Genomic DNA, 19,383 nt, shown 5'->3' with positions numbered 1-19,383 from the left:
AATCAGGGAGGTCTTAAGTTCACGTGCATTTTTCTCGAAATCCTCCTGCCCAGAGCATATTCTACGGTACCTGTGTGCCTGTGAATACGGTATGCCTGTTTTACAATGGCGAGGGTGGCTGCTAAAGAAGTGGAGATATTGTTGGCGGTCAGTGGGCTTCCTGTACAATGTTGTTGAAATGTTCCCACTGTCCAGGAGCAGCGTGACATCTAAGAAATTAATGGTTTTGGTTGAGATCTGATGGGTTAGTTTTATTGAAGGGTGCAGGGAGTTGATATCTGAAATGAATTCCGTGAGGCTCGCCTCATCGTTGTCCCAAAGGAAGAAGATGTCATCCAGAAAGCGCTTGTAAATTACGGGTTTAGGGCAGCGTTTTCCAATGAATTCCGTTTCCAATGACGCCATGAAGATATTGGCATATGTTGGTGCCATTTTTGTCCCCATGGCTGTGCCGTTAATTTGAAGGTAGTGTTCACTGTCGAATTCAAAGTGATTGTATTCAAGAACGAGGCGGAGGAGGGTTTCTAATCTGCTAGGGCTGACATCTAAGCAAAAATTAGAGTCACCGTAAGATGAAATCGCAGCCAGTATGCCATCAGTATGAGGAATGTTTGTATAGAGCGACGTAACGTCCATGGTGACGAGAAAACTGCCAGGTGGGACAACTAGGTTCGGAACCTCGCGGAGGAAGTGACCCGTATCTTTTATGTATGAGGAGAACGTTGGAGGGATATCCTTAATTAGGTGGTCGATAAAGCTGGATATTTTTTCTGTTGCCGTTCCATTGCTCGACACGATAGGGCAGCCAGGATTATTTTCTTTATGTATTTTGGGAAGAAGGTAGAAATGGCCAGGCTTAGAATTATGAGGTACCATTAATTTATACATTGCGTGGGTAATTTTCCCATCGTCCAGCAATGACTTGAGTGCGTCGATAATTTCGGCTTCAAACTGTATTGTTGGGTCGGCAGCAAGCTTGCGGTAGAATGTCTTATCAGTTAGCTGTCGCTGCCCCTCTTTTAGGTAGTCATTTTTGTTCAGAATCACTACAGCCCCTCCCTTATCCGCCGGTTTTATTACGATGCCAGAATCCTCACTGAGGCTCTTGAGTGCTTCGAGTTCGTCTGATCCGAGGTTGCTGCGAACGGGCAACCGTTTTTCGAACGTGGTGATGATATCTTTCTGTACGGCCGAAATGTACATGTCTAAGTGCTTATCCCGTTGCTCACTTGGTGTAAACATTTTGTCTGAAAGTCCAGGAAATAGTTTTTTGCTGCCCGTGGGCTGGTCATGAAAGTATTCTCGTAGGCGCAGGTTTCTAGCAAAGTTGTCGAGGTCCTGATACAGTTCGAATTCATTGATGTTTCCCGAGGACGGAGAGAAATTTAGTCCTTTTGAAAGTAGTTTGAGTTCAGCTGGAGAGAGCTGTCTGCTTGAGACGTTCACAATGTTACAACACGGCAGGTTGTCTTTTGAGTCGCATATCAGTGCGGGCCCAACGCGGCGTCCACCCCCGAAGCCTCCGCCTGTGCCGCCCCGTTCCCGCAAATAGGGAGTTGATCTCGTTCGTACTTTTTTTGATTTTCTTTTCTCTGCCGTAACCTGCTTTTTATTTTCGTACCTCTCTAGTTCACATTGTTCTAATTCTGAAAGAACTGATTCCTTACGTTTTGCCAGTTCTGTTGACTTTAGCTCTTGGGCCTTCCGAGTGCTGTGTTCCATAACCAATTTCGTCAGGCTTACGGATGCGTCATTTAAAATTTTTGTCCACTGATTTCTCTCGGTGTCATTAACCCTTTAATGCCGGAATTATGAAATAGGCCGCAAAAAAAATTTTTTTTTTCGTGTTTCGGCTATAAACAGACACCGTGATTACATTCCACGGTTGTATTATCTGGGATGCAACTTTATCGCCGACTTTTAGGTTTGTCGCGAATTCGCGACAACAGGCACTTAGGCCAATGCAACTTTATCGCCTACTTGGGCCATGCCTTTGTTTGGATTTTTTTGCGTTGCAAAGAGATTGGTCTGCTGTACGATGTGATGCAGTAAGCTGTCATCAAAAAAACTCTTTGAAATATTTAGTAGGTGCTCGCACAGTGTCTCTTTCAGGAAGAGTGGTATCCCACGATGGTATTTCCCACTGTTCTTGACAATCTGTTTTTTTTTTTTCACTTCACTGTCTGTTTGGCAGAGGCAGTTGGCAAAGGCACCACGTCACCGTTTTCATCTTCACTGCTTTGACGGAGGCTCTCCCAAGGGCGCAGCTCGTGCTTGTGCATGAGGATCGTAGTCAACATCGTCGTAATCACTGTCACTAAGTCAGCTATCGTCACTGTTATCCCCAAGTGGCAGGCGTGTGCGAAGCCCTTCCATACAACGATCTGACATCCATACTCGGCCATAAAACCATCATACCTGCAAAAAAAAAACCATCATACCTGCAGTCAACGCAAACTGCCTAAATGGCCGAGTGTCGCAAATTCGCGACATACCACGAAAGCAAGAAGCACGCAACAAAAAAAGTATTTTTCGGCAATGTAACACCTCATCGGCAGTCTCCTGAATGCGTGCAAATGGAAAAAAAAATTGGGGGACCTTGTACTCACTATAGTTAGACAGAATACGACGACGAAGTGAGAGCTGTCGCACGTGGCACGCGCAGTCCGCCAACCGATGGACATACTGAGTTTAATTCTCAACACCTTATTCGAGATGGCGCTATAAGTCTAGAGCACAACCACCACCTCTTTGCCGCAAACACATCACACCCGCCGCTGAAGCCAGCAAAGGTTTCGCGAGTTGGTTGGCCAGCTTCATTCAGCATGTCGCAAATTCGCGACAACCGGCATTAAAGGGTTAAGTGTCGACATTGATGGTGATAATTTGACTTGGAGACCCTAAGGTGCTTTATTATATTTCACGTAAGAATTTAGGTAGCACGCATGCGAGTCAAACCGTACTCGTTTTTCCACACATTTGCGCAATTCTAGAAAGGACCTGGACGGACCTCACCTGAGCTGCTGTCTTGTCAATTCTGAGCACCAAGCACGCCCGCGCCCGCCGCCTCGACGTAGGAGAGTCGGCCCGACGAGGGCCCCCCAGGCTCATCAGCAGTCGGGCTGGTCTGCGCAGGAGGTCGAGCAAACTTTCGGCGAGCGCCGCCCACAATTTCGTTGTTCAAGTCGTTCTTCAAGTCGCTTTTTGCCTCTTCCCTCTGTGGGAACACGGGGAAGTCCGAATTACTGTTGAGGTTCGGGTGGGTTGTAGAAACGGACGACGTGTGGTCCATCCATGCATGTGCGGAGCGAGCAGAGTTTCGCAGGAAGACTTGCTGCAGGTGGCTGGTCATCACAGCGACCCCCTCGAAACTAGGGTGGAGTCCGTCCGCAGCGAACACCCGTCCCGACGGCAGCCATTCCATGCCGTGGTCGATGTAGCGGACGTTACGGGACCGGCGGCAGTGCGCCCGCAACAGCGAGTTGAAGTGGCAGGCCTCCCGGTTGTACCGCTCCACCGCTCTTCTGTTGGCGCATCCGCGACAGCGGTTCGGGGTCTGGGGAAGGAGCAGGGTGACGAATATGTCCGCAATGTCCGGGCGCTCCCGGTGAACAAGCTCCAGCATTTCCTGGTAGTGGCCGAATGTGCTTGTTGCCGATGTGTGTCTTTTTCGGATGTCATTCGCTCCGACGTGGAGGACCAACACACTCGCTGTTCGTTGGACGAAGTCCAGGAGGGGCAGAATATCACTGACAGTGGCGTCCAACTGGCAAATGAAGGCCGGGGTCCCGTGCCGGAGGGGATCAAAGTTCGTGAAGAAATGCTTCATCTGTGAGTCGCCGATGACGACGGAGTTGATGTTCGTTTTAGGATACTTCCAGGTCAGGTTTTCCATCGTGGTGCGAGCAGTAGCCATGAGTATATATAGCAGAGAAGGAATTCTTGGCTACTGTTTAAATATTCAAAAACTTGGGTGCGACCACTTGGAAAACACTTACAAAGACTTTATTTCGACAGTTTCGACCAGTGGTCTGGTCTGCTTCAGGGAAAATTACAAGTGACTGAATATGCTCTACGATACACACTTCACGAGAGAGGGGAATTTTGCCCTCTACCTCTCTTTCTTGCCAGAAAAGAAACCAAATAAATGAAAGCAAACATGTACAATAATCTCAGCGGCACATATACACGTGTCTCCCCAGGCGAGCGGCGATACAAAGCAAGGAGAGGGGAAAAGGAAAACAGGAGAAAAAAGGAGTATAATAAAGGAGGCAATTAGAAATAGAGAAAGAGGGGAGAAAAGGAGAGGCAGAAGAAAGGGGGGTTCTCAGAAGCAGACACCGACGAATACGAAGGTCGAACCGCGGAAACTTGAAAGGTAGAGTGAGGGACCGCTCAGCGGCTCAGAATGACGTGACGTGCCGTATTCCGCGTACTGTAGAGAGGGAGAGAAGAAAAAAAAAGGGGAAGAAAAACCCCTAGGAGTGAATTATGTTTGAAGAACGTTGTTGCAAATGTAGATAGGCGCCACATGGCCCCCAGTAGCTCACGAATGCCACTACAGGGTCTAAACACACATAGCGAGAGGAGCGGAGGAAACATGAGTACGGAGGCTGCGGCGTCGGGCAAGGTCCGCGCACTCAACATGGTCCAAAAGTCGTGTTGTAATCGATAGCCCGAGTCGGCGCGGCGCGCCACGGAGATTTATTGGTGCAGAAGCGCTAGCGGAGCGCCGAAACGTCGCCGGAGGATACATTCCCGTGCGGAAACACACCCCCCCCCCCCCCCCCCCCTCTCGTTTTCCCGAAACTCGTAACCATGTGGTCGCCAGGCGCGTGTTCTCTATTTTGTTAAAAATGGCAAAACGATAATGAGGAGAAAAGTAGGTCTGAACCGCAGATTTATTGCTAACAGCACTCGTTTGGCTCCCTCGCCGCACGCCCCCCGCCCCCTTCCCCCCCCCACCAAAAAAAAAAAAAAAAAAGTTCACGTAAGGTCTCGTAGGCAGCCCAATCTCCCTGCGCTCTCGTTTATACCCTCAGTAAGCGTCCGAAATTTATGTATGAAGAACGATTCTCTCTGTTCCCGCTCGTAAGTATTGCGGAAGCCGGACTGAATTAACACTACTTGTATTTTTTCGAAGGAGTGATCCGGGAGGCGGAGGTGCCTGGACGGTGGAAGACCGGGAAGTCCCTTTACATGCGACTTGTGATTGTTAAATCTGGTGCGGAAGGGCGTTTCGGTCTGTCCAATGTACTCCTGATTACAAACGAGGCAACGAAGTTTATAGATTACGTTTGAGGTGTCGCAATTTAAATTTTCTTTGATAGCATATTTAAAGGTTGACCTGCTGGCTTGGGCAATATTAGTCGTCTCGATGTGGGTGCAGACTTTACAGCGCGGCTTGCCGCATGGTCGGCAGCCCTGAGCTCGCTCAGGTGGCTCTGTTTTAGCGTTGACTAAGAGGTCCCTCAAGTGTTTGCCACGTCGGTAGACAACACGAGGGGGCTGCTGGAAAATGGCCGACAACCGGTCGCTCTGTTTGATGATATTGAAATTTCTTCTCAAGATGTCATTTACTTTAGGAATTTTGGAAGAGTAGGTGAGAACCAAATTAGTCTCGGGGTGGTTTTCTTTTCGGCTTTCAGCTAGAATGTCCTCTCTTTCTGAGTTGCGAGCGCGCTCAATTGCATCGTCAACTATTCCTTCTGGGTATTTTTGGCCAATCAGGGAGGTCTTAAGTTCACGTGCATTTTTCTCGAAATCCTCCTGCCCAGAGCATATTCTACGGTACCTGTGTGCCTGTGAATACGGTATGCCTGTTTTACAATGGTGAGGGTGGCTGCTAAAGAAGTGGAGATACTGTTGGCGGTCAGTGGGCTTCCTGTACAATGTTGAAATGTTCCCACTGTCCAGGAGCAGCGTGACATCTAAGAAATTAATGGTTTTGGTTGAGATCTGATAGTTAGTTTTATTGAAGGGTGCAGGGAGTTGATATCTGAAATGAATTCCGTGAGGCTCGCCTCATCGTTGTCCCAAAGCAAGAAGATGTCATCCAGAAAGCGCTTGTAAATTACGGGTTTAGGGCAGCGTTTTCCAATGAATTCCGTTTCCAATGACGCCATGAAGATATTGGCATATGTTGGTGCCATTTTTGTCCCCATGGCTGTGCCGTTAATTTGAAGGTAGTGTTCACTGTTGAATTCAAAGTGATCGTATTCAAGAACGAGGCGGAGGAGGGTTTCTAATGTGCTAGGGCTGACATCTAAGCAAAAATTAGAGTCACCGTAAGATGAAATCGCGGCCAGTATGCCATCAGTATGAGGAATGTTTGTATAGAGCGACGTAACGTCCATGGTGACGAGAAAACTGCCAGGTGGGACAACTAGGTTCGAAACCTCGCGGGGGAAGTGACCCGTATCTTTTATGTATGAGGGGAACGTTGGAGGGATATCCTTAATTAGGTGGTCGATAAAACTGGATATTTTTTCTGTTGCCGTTCCATTGCTCGACACGATAGGGCGGCCAGGATTATTTTCTTTATGTATTTTGGGAAGAAGGTAGAAACGGCCAGGCTTAGAATTATGAGGTACCATTAATTTATACATTGCGTGGGTACATAGGCACTCGCTGCGCTCATTTTTACGCATCAGCACAAGCTCCCATAGAGAACAACACCGAGTCTCCGAGCTTGGCAGTGCCCAAGCTGCTGTTTTGGAGATGTATACTGCTCATGAGGTTTTATTTCAAAATTGTGGGGAAGGCTTGTTCTCACTACTGCTCCTGCCAGTTTTTTTTAAACAACAGCAATGAAAATCAATTTGGCAGCAAGCTTTATTCTGCCTGTCCTGTCAAGGCAATAGTTGGTCCTCTTGTTAAAGTGTGCCTGCAAAATGCCTAACATCTACACCAACAAGAAAGCCTTATGTAGAAAACTCAGCCTGGACACCCTCTTGGGAGAGCATGCTGGCAAGAGCCGGATGTGTGTAGCATCTGCTGTAGGAGCCTTATTGCAGGAGCCCTCCTTGATGCTCATGAAATATTGCACTCTGGCAATAGGTCCTATGTGCATAAGAATTCTCAGAAAGGGTGTTTTTTCAAATGCCACCTGGTCAATCATGAAAGATTGCACTCAGGGGTGATGCCCTACGTGTGTAGTATATATTAGACCTTACTCAAAGCCCACCTGGTTTGTCATGAAAGGTTGCACTTTGGCGATAGGCCCTATGTGTGTAGGACTTGCCAGAAGAGATGTTTTTTAACCGCCACCTGGTCAGTCATGAAAGATTGCACTCTGGCGAGAGACCCTACGTGTGTAGTATCTATTCGAAAGGCCTTACTCAAAGCCGACCTGGTTTCTCATGAAAGATTGCACTCTGGCGACAGGCCCTATTTGTGTAGGACTTGACAGAAGAGGTGTTTTTTCTTAAATGCCACCTGGTCAGTCATGAAAGATTGCACTCTGGCGAGAGACCCTACATGTGTAGTATCTATTTTAAAGGCCTTGTTCAAAGCCCACCTGGTTTTCCGTGATAGATTGCACTCTGGCAATAGGCCCTATGTGTGTAGCACCTGCCACAATTGATGTCTTTCGAAGGCCAACTGGTTAATAAGAAAAATTTCACTCTGGTGAAATGCCCTACATGTTGTATCTGTCAAAACAGCATTTTTCAGAGCCTGCCTTGTTACTCCTGAAAGATTACACTTTGGTGAAATGCCTTATGTCTGCAACATTTGCCAAAACGTGGTTAGGTTAAGCATGTACTGCTGCCAACTTGTAGAAAGCCGTATTTCTGGCGACCCCTGTTAGACGAGGTTTGCCTTCACATTGAGACTCGTTAACCATGAGGTATTGCACACTGGTGAAAAGCCGTGTTTGTCGTGTTTTTGTCCTAGGCATGAAGATGTGAAACATAGCACTGGTGAAAATTCTTGTCTGCCACAGTAGTCAAGGAGGAGGAGGAAGAAATTTTTTTATTGAGCAAGAAGGGTAGGTGTATGGTATAGTGGTCACCCTCCTAAGTCCAGGAGGTCGTGGGCATGGGCCGAGTCCAGGGCTTGTTGCGTCATCGTGTGTTGTTGCTCCAGTGCTAAGCTACTCAGCAAACACTCCTAATTAGGGGGGAAAAGGTGATGGAATTGAATTGGTGGGGGCATGAGTATCCCAGGTGGCTTGCAGTGAGGGCAGTGGCACAGTGCAGTCAGTTATGGGGAAAGATGGTTGGGGAGGTATGTGGTAGGATTGCATGGTTGTAGAAGGTTTCCGTTTGTAGTCTACAATAGATGTATGCTTGATGGTTGGGTAGTGTGTGACGGGGAGAAGGGTATGTTCTCGTGTGAGAATCATGCGATAAAAGTGAGTTGTATCTACAGGAAGGTGGCAGGAGCATTACAGGGTTCAAAGGACATCACGTTGAATTCATACAGGCGATCCGGCGTTGCAAATGTCTTTCTCGCTCTCGTGCATTGGAATGTACCAATACCCGGAACAGAGATAAAGGCCAGAAAAATACTTTCTTGCTAACAGTCCAATGCATCGTCGGTGCTGGGCATTGGATAGAAGTCTTTGCGGGTGATCTTGTTGAACGCACAATAGTCAACAGAAAAACGCACTGAGCCATCTTTTTTCTGCACCAAAATGACTGGCGAAGACTAGGGGCTACATGACGGGCAAATTATATTGTGGCTATGCATGTCCCCAACTCTTTTGCTAATAACCTGGCATTCCAAAGTGGACACATGGTATGGGCGACGTGAACAATGCTGCTACCATCCCTTTCGATCCAATGAGTGGCTGCTGAAGTAGTTATTAGTGAGTTAGCATGTCATTCAAATGACGATTTGTGTTAGCTTAATAGATCCAGCTAAGATTTCTTCTCTGTTGGTGATACATCAGAGCTGATTGTGGTCTTGAAGAGCGTAAAGGGGGACTGCTGTACTGCTTGAACGGGAACCGGATGGGAACAGCCATTTCTACAACAGTCGCTACAGTGGCACCTTCCGGGATCAGGATTGCTTCGTAAGTGGTATTCGTTGCAGCTAGCAGTGCAATCCTGTGTGAGAAGCAGGCCAGGCAAGTAGGGATCAGGACCCCCTTCGGAACAAAGCTTGCGATGGGACTGGTTAGGCCATCCCCATCACAGATGGTGTTGGAACGGTCCACAAAAATGTTCTTTTCTCCAGGGCGATGTCAATGTCAACACTAGCAACAAGGCGAGACGGCGTCGTCGTCTCAGCGCTTGAGTACCCTGTCTCTGAAAGGTGTATTTCCGGCCGAACCATATAATAGCGAACCGTATAACGCCCTGCATTTCCGCAATAATCAGATATGCGAAAGTTCCACCTGTAATTGTTATAATAACACAAATGGAAATAATTGGCCAAACAAAATTTTGAGAACTCGAAGAATAAGAAAAATATGAAGAAATTGCGCAAAATGGCGAACCATATAGCTCCCTGTATTTCCACAATAATGCAGAATTTGCAGAATTTCCACCTGTAATCATTGTATTAGCAAATGGAGATTTGCTAATTAGCACAAATTTGCTAATTAGCACAAATGGAGATAAACGGTCGATAGAAATTTTGAAACTGGAAAAATAAGAAAATTATAAAAAAAATACAAAAAATGGTGAACCATGGAATGCCCTGCATTTCCACAATCATGCAGGTTTTGTGAAAGTTCCACCTCTAATCATTACAATAGCGTAAATGTTGATAATTGGTCGGACAGGGTTTCGAAAAACAAAGAATTGGGCTGTAAAGAACTCGCACTAAAGACAAGTGGCATAAGAATGCTACGCATTAGTAGACAATTCTGAATTTCTGCAGAGATTTGCAAGGCACTTGACACAATGCGGCACCAACTTTCCAGAACTGTACAGACAGTATCCCACTGCATCCATAATTTTTTTTATCTGACAGTCCTGACATTACTTTTGAAATGACCCCGAAAAGCTTTGTGAAGGTGGCAATCAAATGCATTCAGGTGGTAGAACACACAAAGGGGGATTTTTGAGCCAAGTGTGGGCCCCATACATGCTGGCAACAAAACACACAAGTAAACAACACAAGGCATGGTTCTAGGCATTACCCCCTTCAAAGAGTGCATCCACATCATGCTGAAACGAAATGGTAGTCTAAAGAATGATAAGTCCATCTGAAGGTGACCTGTTAATAGATGGTGGCTCTCGAGGCTGCTGCAAAACTACCCAGCATTGGTTGTCATGGCTGCGTTGTTCATGGCGCCGGTCATGCTGTCTTCGTTCTTCACTTTTTCTGGCAGTAGTCCAAACTTGGGTTGGAGACCTTGCTGTTGGCGGCTGGAACAAGTTGCACTTCCTTGGCGACTTGTAGAGGGTTTTGGGTGCATGTACCCAGCCCCTCTACCGGCACGTTACGAATTGCATGTTCACATGAATGGCCTTAGTGCACAGCACAGAGCACCTTTGTGAACATGAATATCTGCAACTACAAAGGACGCTGTTTTTACACCAGCAAGCACCCTCGTATCCACAAAAGCTAATGCCATCCATTATATGTCAAGCTACTAAATACAGCATGTATATGCAAGTACTTACGTGACGCAGTTTCACAGGGCGGGGTATTTGAAGCCCACATGATCCGATGGAAATTCCTTGCGGATTCTCACCACCACACAAGCAGGAAGCACCACTCTCTTGTCCCTTCCTCGATGGCCCCATATCCACCTGGCTACCATCCTATAGGCAAATAACCGATAAATCCTGGGGGCGAGAAAAGTACGCACTTTATCAATCCCACGTACGTACCACATTCCAGGTTCACAAAACTGGTCACTCACTTGTGTTGCTCCGTTCATTCCTGTTCTACAAAAAAATCATTATCCCTCAGCTCAAAAAAACTGCTCGGAGCACGGCAGGGTTCAGAAAACTTTCGAAATCTTGATGTTGCGTGATACACTCATCCTCGCTGATTTCCACGGCCTCCGGCACTGCACGGCAACACTTGTACTGCACTGGCTCCCGTATGGGCTTGCAAAAACCACAGAGGCACCTGCACAAGCAATATTTCGCTTCTACTAGCGATGCATTTTTAGCAGTGAAAATAGTACGATCTGAAAGGGTCAATCGGTGCACAGCTGAACCAGAAGCAACGGAGAACCGCGAGGCTATGACATGGGCGCCGCTGCTTCACGTCCATTCAAAAGGCATCGTGGCGACTCTGGAGAATCTGAGATAATTCTGGGCGGCACAAAATATACTTAGGCGGGACATAAAAAGGGAAGCTAGCAATAAAAAATTATGGGGATCAAGCGCGAAGCAGCACGTTGTAACTGCACTTTTCTGTGTTGGGACAGTGCACGAAACAAATAACAAATAAGGGGGTAACCACATCAAGCGGTTTTGATGAGCAACACAAGCATAACAACAGTTCACCATAAACTAGTTGCGCCGGCGACAGCGGGTTCATGGGCTGCGGCCGGCACCCTCGGTCGCCTGCCGCTTTGCTCGCAAACTGCGCTTGTCGAGCCCCTCGCCAAAATCGACCCTGCGGTTACCCTGTTACCCCTCCAGCGTAATTTCGCGAACATGTGTAACGGCGCTGCGTGAACTTGCAGTTACCACTCAACTTCGGCGTCGGGGGCAGCTTTTGGGCTGCCTGGATCGGGTGACGAGTCGCTGCTGCTACTAAGCTTCAGGTCGACGTCCAGAGGCGGGTTGTCGCTATACGGGTTGAAGCCCATATCCGCGCTCATAGCGGGGACACGCTGTTTGAGGTCTGGATTCATCAGGTGAAAGATACGGACGATTGCAGACTGTGCAAAGGCAAAGGCGGGTCCGCAGAGATTGACACGTGCCTAGGAGAACGGAAGTCGAGCGTCACATGACTATGCCCAGTGTTTCCAGCTGCTTTGAAAGAAGCAGAGAGGGAGGAGGAATCGATCGGCGAGGGTGGAGAGGTGCATTTAATTGCTTCTGGTGCAGCTAATACTGAATGTGGATCAATAATTCCAACGGCATTGCATCGCTATATTGGTGCTACGCGACAATACAGGCCTTTTGTAACTTTTACAAAAAGCTTCTCTGGGTCTCTTTAGGAATGTTCTGACATATTTATCAGATTAAATTCTTACCACTTATTTCTTACTGCACGTAATAACAGTCTGTCCCTTTACACGAGGTATATTATTTGTCTTACTCCTTGTTGCTTCCAGTTGGACTGTCCCATTTTAGTCATCCGTCGCACCACTTTTAACCACTTTTGTGCTCTTTTCCCTTAGTGTGCCTTGCACCAGTAAACACAACCAGGCGTCATCAAAAAAAACCTTCATTGCTGGTGATGTGTCTAGCTTCATGCTGACTATGGATGTCCGTAGGCTTGTTGACTTGTCGTCCTTTATAATGCATCTATGCACCAGCATGATATGGTCTTGTGCATAAACAGAAATAAAGCTGGCGTTTAGATCACTCCAGATAACCTGGCACATGCACTTGAAAGCCGTACCTGATATTTCCTATCTAGGATGGGGCTTGGCCCCAAGGTGTGGTGTCAAGAAAATGTGTCGGTGTTTTCACTTTATCATGATTTTGGTTTTCACATGATGAGCTGCGCATATGCACACTGCTTGTGTTTCTCACCGAATGGGAGTGAGACAGCGAGCCAGACCAGCTATTTTGTGGCGCTTAGGCCGAATGTGACCAGAGCACCATATGTTGCCATAATCGTGGCAACGCTTGCTTGGAATGAGACAGGTCATAGCGTATGCCCCTCGAAGGTGATGTCCAATGATCATCACTTCCAAAAAAATGAAGGAAGCTATCAGCTGCAATCGTGGACTAAAACCTTTGTAATGGTCGTGAAGGTTGCGTACAGCTTCGCTACCTTCAAGTCTTGCGTGTTAGTGTGAGCTTCCCTGAATTTTTTGATAGCAGTAACGAGGAGGTGGCTGTCTTATCAGCGGCTTTCACCGAAAAGAGTGGAAAGAACGAGATAGAGTCCTGAATCCCAAAAAACAAGGAGAGGTTTATATTTCAACAGGCGAGTAGCCGTGCAGACACAAGAGTGTAAACAGTGATGGGAGGTAACTAAAAACAGTACACGTTGCAGAGCCGAGGAGTTAACTTAAACTTAAACCTCCTCTTGTTCAAACGCCCCGCACGGGGCACCTCGAATAATCTTGGTGACGGTACTGGCGATACCGCGGACCCCGAGCCCCCCAACATAAGCTGTGACCTACCGTGGTGATGTGTTTTTAAGGTGAAGGGTAGAAACCTCTAATGGTGGCCGTCGGAGCTGTGGTCAAGCTCCGGCCGATGGGCTCCCTGCCTGTCTACCAGGCAGGGAGCTCCGGGACCTCTTTGACTACCAGGGTAACGCCAAAGAAGAAAGTACCCCAGTCTCCCTGCTTCTATAATATGATATATGGCATTTTCTAAACCCCCCCCCCCCCCCAGACGTGATCGGCCCCCGAAAAGGGGCCGCACCGAAGTTTCATTCCCACCTCTGTCAACAACTGTCCTTTCAACAAACATGAATAACTATTCTCGGTTTCTTGTGATCGAGTCAGCTGACCCAACGAGACCCGTCGCTTCACTGTCGGTATTCCTTGTCTCGAAATTTCTGCAAAGCACATTAGGTGAAAAGTATGAAGCCAAAAAGCTCAGGACAGGAGAAATCCTTGTCGAACTCACTAATGAAAAACAATCCCGCGCACTTCTTGCCCAAACTCGCATCCATGATCTGGACATCAAGATCACGCCCCACTGGAGCCTGAACAGCTCCCAGGGTGTGATTTCAGAGTCGGATCTCCTTACAGAAACAGATTCCGACCTTCTTGAAGGTTTAAAGGACCAGGGCGTCACAGCTGTGCGCCGCATCACGATGCGCAGGGACGAAAAGATAATCCCAACCAAACACATTATCCTGACCTTCGACCGTTCGACACTTCCGCAATATATAAATGCAGGCTACATCCGATGCTCTATTCGACCGTACATACCAAACCCGCGCCGCTGCTTTAAGTGCCAGCGGTTCGGGCACAGCACAACCTCATGCCGCGGCAAAACAACCTGTGCGAAATGTGCAGCGCAGGACCACCCCACTGACAATTGCAATTCTGACAACCTCACATGTGCAAACTGCAGGGGCCCTCATGCCGCCTACTCCAGGAAGTGTGAGAAATTCCAAGTGGAAAAGAAAATAATCCATCTAAAAGTGACAGAAAACATCACCTTCCCAGAGGCGCGGAAGAGGTTCGCCTCTTTCCCCCTGGGGAGGTACGCCGACGCGGCTTGCCGGGGGGCGGAGCGGCGTCTGGTTTCGGCGCGGACCCAGTACCGCGAGTCGGACTTGGTCCCGCCCCCGCCCCCCCCCCTGGGTTGCCTCAGGCAGCCCAACCAGCCTCTGCACCGCTCGCTCACCCAGCAGCGGCTGTGGTGGCAACAACGTCTGTTGGGGATGCCGCTGCATCCACTGCTTCCTCTCCACCGGCCCAAAGCACACGCAAGGGCACGGAGGAGATGGAGGCAGTCGCAGCGTCCCCCTCCTCTGCCTCACTGCCTGTGCCTGTGCCATCTGTCGTGCTCCCCACGCCTTCGGCACTGGCAGCGCAGGCAAAGAACGCCTGAAAGGGTACCACGTCAAGGGGGCCCAGTCCGCTGGGCACCCCCTTGCCATCAGATGACGACATGGACGTCGAGCCCTTCCGGCTTTCATCGCAGCGGAAGGAACGGGCTGCGACGTCCAGGTCAGTAGAGAAGGCCAGAAAACCCCTTCCAAGAGTCCAAGCCCCGAAAGACCCTACATAAATAATCACTCTCCAGTAGCTCTAACACATCATAATGGGAAGAGGAAACATAGTTCAATGGAACTGCAGAGGCCTTCTGAATAATCTTGACGACGTGCATGAGATTCTGCATGCCAACCAGCCAAGTGTAATGTGTGTCCAGGAAACACATCTGAATTCCAAACACACAAATTTCTTGAATAGTTACCTGGTATACAGGAAAGACAGGGATGGCTGCACACACTCTTCTGGCGGTGTGGCCATAATTGCCCGCAAATCCTTAGCATGCCACCCTGTCACCTTGAACACCGTCCTTGAGGCTGTAGCCGTCCGCACAATAATTTTTAATAGGTTGATAACGGTATGCTCCTCTACATCTCTCCTATCTTGCACTTCTTAGCTCCGACTTTGAGGCGCTCGTTGACCGGCGCTCGTTGACCGGCGCTCGTTGACCGGCGCTCGTTGACCAGCTTCCTGAACCGTACATCTTAACAGGCGACTTCAATGCACACAATTCTCTTTGGGGCTCTTCTCGAACAGATGCCCGAGGTCGCCTGATAGAGAAGTTTTTAACATCCTCTGGAGCATGCCTTTTCAACAAGAAACAGCCTACATACCATAACATAGGACACAATACATACTCAAATCTTGACTTGGCTATTGGTTCGGCAATTCTCTTTCCATGTCTTGAGTGGGGAGTGGGCACTGACCCATATGGCAGTGACCACTTCCCCACTTCACTAACACATATAGGTAAAGGCCCAAGCAGTTCATCTTCCCATAATAGGTTCAATGAAGCACGAGCTAACTGGAACACATTTACAGAGACATCGAAACTACACCACACACCCATAGGACACCTACACCTTGAAGAAGCCACCCAACTCCTCACGGCGCACATCCTCGACGCCGCCGAAAAGTCCATTCCCCACGTCTCTGGTGCCCCGCGCAACCAGAGGAGGCCGTGGTGGAATGAGGACTGTAGGCGGGCGCGAGAGGCCCAGAACAAGGCGTGGGGTATCCTTCGTCAGTACCCCACGTCGGGTAACCTTATCTTGTTCAAACGGGCCAAGGCGTTTGGAAAACGTGTGCGCCGTGAGGCAAAACGAGAGAGTTGGCACACCTTCTTGACATCCATAGATTCATACACAGACACACACAAAGTCTGGACACGTATACGCAAGCTCAAAGGACAACAGACACACAGCCTGCCCCTGGTTAGCACAACAGGGGACACACTGGAAGACCAGGCTAACACACTTGCACAACACTTCGAACACGTGTCTAGTTCAGCACACTACACAAACACTTTCATGAAACACAAAACATCTGCAGAAAAAAAGCCCTTACATGACAAAGACAAATCAAAAACTTCTTGCAACTCTGAATTCACTCTCTATGAGTTGAGGGCTGCCCTGAGCACGTGCAAACCTTCAGCTCCAGGCGCAGATAAGATTACATACACCATGATACAGCACCTACACCCAGACACTCTTGAAACACTCTTACACCTATACAATAAAATATGGCTTTCGGGGCACATTCCACGCTCTTGGAGGGAGGCCATAGTAGTGGCTTTCCTAAAGGAAGGGAAGGACCCTTCCTCTCCCGCCAGTTATCGTCCCATTGCCCTGACAAGCTGCCTGTGTAAGCTCTTCGAAAAGATGATAAACAGGAGACTCGTGTACTTCTTAAAGTACAACGGTCTTCTTGAGAGCTGCCAGGCGGGCTTTAGGGCGGGACGATCTACTAACGATCAACTGGTTGCGTTAGAGTCATATATTAAAGATGCTTTGCTCCATAAGCAGTACTGTATGACAGTATTTGATCTTGAAAAGGCGTACGACACTGCTTGGCGGTACGGCATCCTCAGCGATTTGAAGTCCTTTGGCATGTCGGGTAACATGATGAATACGCTTCTTAGTTACCTGTCTGAAAGAACGTTTCGCGTGCGAGTTGGAGCTGCACTCTCAAGGGTACATGTGCAGGAAAACGGCGTGCCGCAAGGTGGTGTGTTGAGTTGCACTTTGTTTATTGTAAAAATGAATTCCCTTCAGAAGGCACTGCCACCATCGATCTCCTGTTCAATCTATGTAGACGATGTTCAACTCTCCTTCAAATCGTGTAACTTGTCTATCTGCGAGCGCCAAGTGCAGCTTGGTGTGAACAAGCTAGCCGGCTGGGCAGATAGCAACGGTTTTAAATTTAATCCAGGAAAGTGCACTTGTGTTCTGTTTTCCAAGAGGCGTGGCATTCGGCCGGATCCAGACATTCGACTCCACGGTGTCTCTATTCCTGTAAAAAAGGAACACAAGTTTTTAGGTATAATCTTTGACGAAAAGCTCACATTCATCCCACACATAAAACAACTAAAACATAAATGCTTAAAAACAATGAATATCCTGAAGGTTCTGTCGCACATCTCTTTTGGTGCTGACAAACAGCTTCTTTTACGTGTTTTTACCAGCCTAATAGGTTCACGACTGGACTATGGTAGCGTTGTCTATGGGTCAGCCACTAAAACATCCCTCAGATTGCTGGAACCTGTGCTTCATCTAGGGCTCCGCTTGTCGTGTGGTGCCTTCCGAACTAGTCCAGTTGAAAGCCTGTATGCAGAGTGCAACAAATGGAACCTACAACGCCAGCGAGCATACACAGACCTCCTTAAAACATTTTTTAGGAGTGCAGTGGTTTCTTCCTTGAGGTTCGTCTTTAAGGGCATCCACTTTAGACTGCGTTGCGTCAGACACAGATAGATGGGCTCTTTTTCCAGTACCAAGTTCAGACCGCATTCCAACAATTGCCTGTTCAACTCGTGTAGGTGCTCGTGCAGTGAACAGTCAGCATCGTCGGGTTCACAGCTCTTCGGAGTGATTTTTTGTTTTTATTTTCTTTAGCACTAAGTCGTGTTTTTCTCCCATATATATAGGGAAATCTCCATGCTAATTATTTAACTATAATAAACGAGACATTTGTTTGAGAAACAAAACAACTGCTTTTATTCAATTTTACATCGAAAAATGGCACACTACACACAAAAAATTGTTTCAACACAAAGAAAATGCCTCAAAAACTGTACAAAAAAAGTGGAACAGAATGTTTTTTTTTACAAACACAACAACAACATCATTCACGAGGGGGCAGCAGCAGCAGCAACAACTGAGCGACTCGCGCGACTTTTAGCGATGTCGTTTCTCTGCGCATACAATTGAAGTTGCACGACTTGCCTCAACAGACTTTTTGGCATGTTTTCGGGATAGGAGAAGTGAAAAGAGGTCATGGCACTGTTGTAAAATCTCGCGGCTAGCACTACGGGTGTGAGCAACTCGTACGACACGCGCACTTCTAGTTTGCTGTACTTTGCAATGGTACAGTTGTGCTTCAAGAGCTGCGCAAAGGACTTGCAGTCGTCTTTGTCAAGGATGCGCAGGCCAATGACTTCTGTCACGAACCGATTCTTTAACAAGGACTGCATGAGGCACTTGCGCCCCATGACCAGATCGCCGATACCGCATTCCCACTGACCGGGATACAGGTAGAGTTTCTTTAGCGTGCACCTTTCCGGGTTCTCTAGGAATTCGCAGACGGTGTTGAGCCAGTGGCTCATCGGGTCGATTCCGCCCCGAATTACAGCGCCGAAACCGTCGTCGACGTGGACTTCCCGAACATTGACTCTGTCTCCTCGACTGGGTGGAAAGAAAAAATCGCCGTTTATGTTGCAGAGCTCGCATAGGGTCAAACCGGTGCACTTTAGAGTGAACCGAACAACGTCTTCGCCATCGTGGTAAGACACTACGCACGCAAATTTTTCCCCTCCCGTCCCACGAATAGTGATGGAAGACACTCGAGTGATGTAAGACCAAACATATCGTTTAATAAAATTTTCTCCAGAAGTCAGGGTCTCGGGTAAAATCATACCCAAACGCACCAGTTCTTTCGGGGTAACGCTCACCTCCACGCTCTTTACTCTGGGGTCCACGCGCTGCACGTCTCTCGTGAACGCTTCCACGGGGAATCTGCTGTAGAGGGCGGGAGGCCCGCTGCGGACTGCGTTATATCTTACGTGGATCTCGGAATAGGGCTGGTGGTTTTCGCACAAGCTGCGAATTCCGATCAGGGTGTCCTTTAGAGACAGACGTCTATCCACGGCCACTTCCACGCGAGGCCTCAGCGCCCCCCCACCAAACGGCACGACGTCGACCACGTGTTCGTCTCTGCTCGGGGGGAACGCGTAGCACTTTGACCTGTTGTGCATGGGCGAAGTGAGCACTCTGAGGTTACCACCGGTACTGCTGTATTTAATTGCTGCCTTCAAGTTCAACGTCGCACAGTCCGCCTCGGAAGCCATGCAACCGCCCCTCGATCGGTGCAAGGTGCAAATGCGCTAGAACCACTCCACCACTTTGGCAGTCATGTGAGGGGGCGATCCTTTCTTTCCACCTCTTGGTTGGGCCAACCGCTTCCCTCGCCACGAACAGGTAGCCCGTCTTCGGGCACACGGCAAGACAGATGTGAGTGTAAATGAGAAGTATGGAATTAATATACATGACCTTGTCGGCTAAGGTGCAAGAATCGAGACCGGTACAGGGGTCGATGGCCAATCGTTTCAATATGAA

The sequence above is a fragment of the Haemaphysalis longicornis genome, unplaced genomic scaffold (genome assembly GCF_048455015.1).
Source record: "Haemaphysalis longicornis isolate Haplotype H1 unplaced genomic scaffold, Haemaphysalis longicornis Haplotype H1 scaffold_7, whole genome shotgun sequence".
Classification (NCBI taxonomy): domain Eukaryota; kingdom Metazoa; phylum Arthropoda; class Arachnida; order Ixodida; family Ixodidae; genus Haemaphysalis; species Haemaphysalis longicornis.
The sequence above is the reverse complement of the archived record's forward strand: the minus strand, read 5'-3'. Positions refer to the sequence as shown.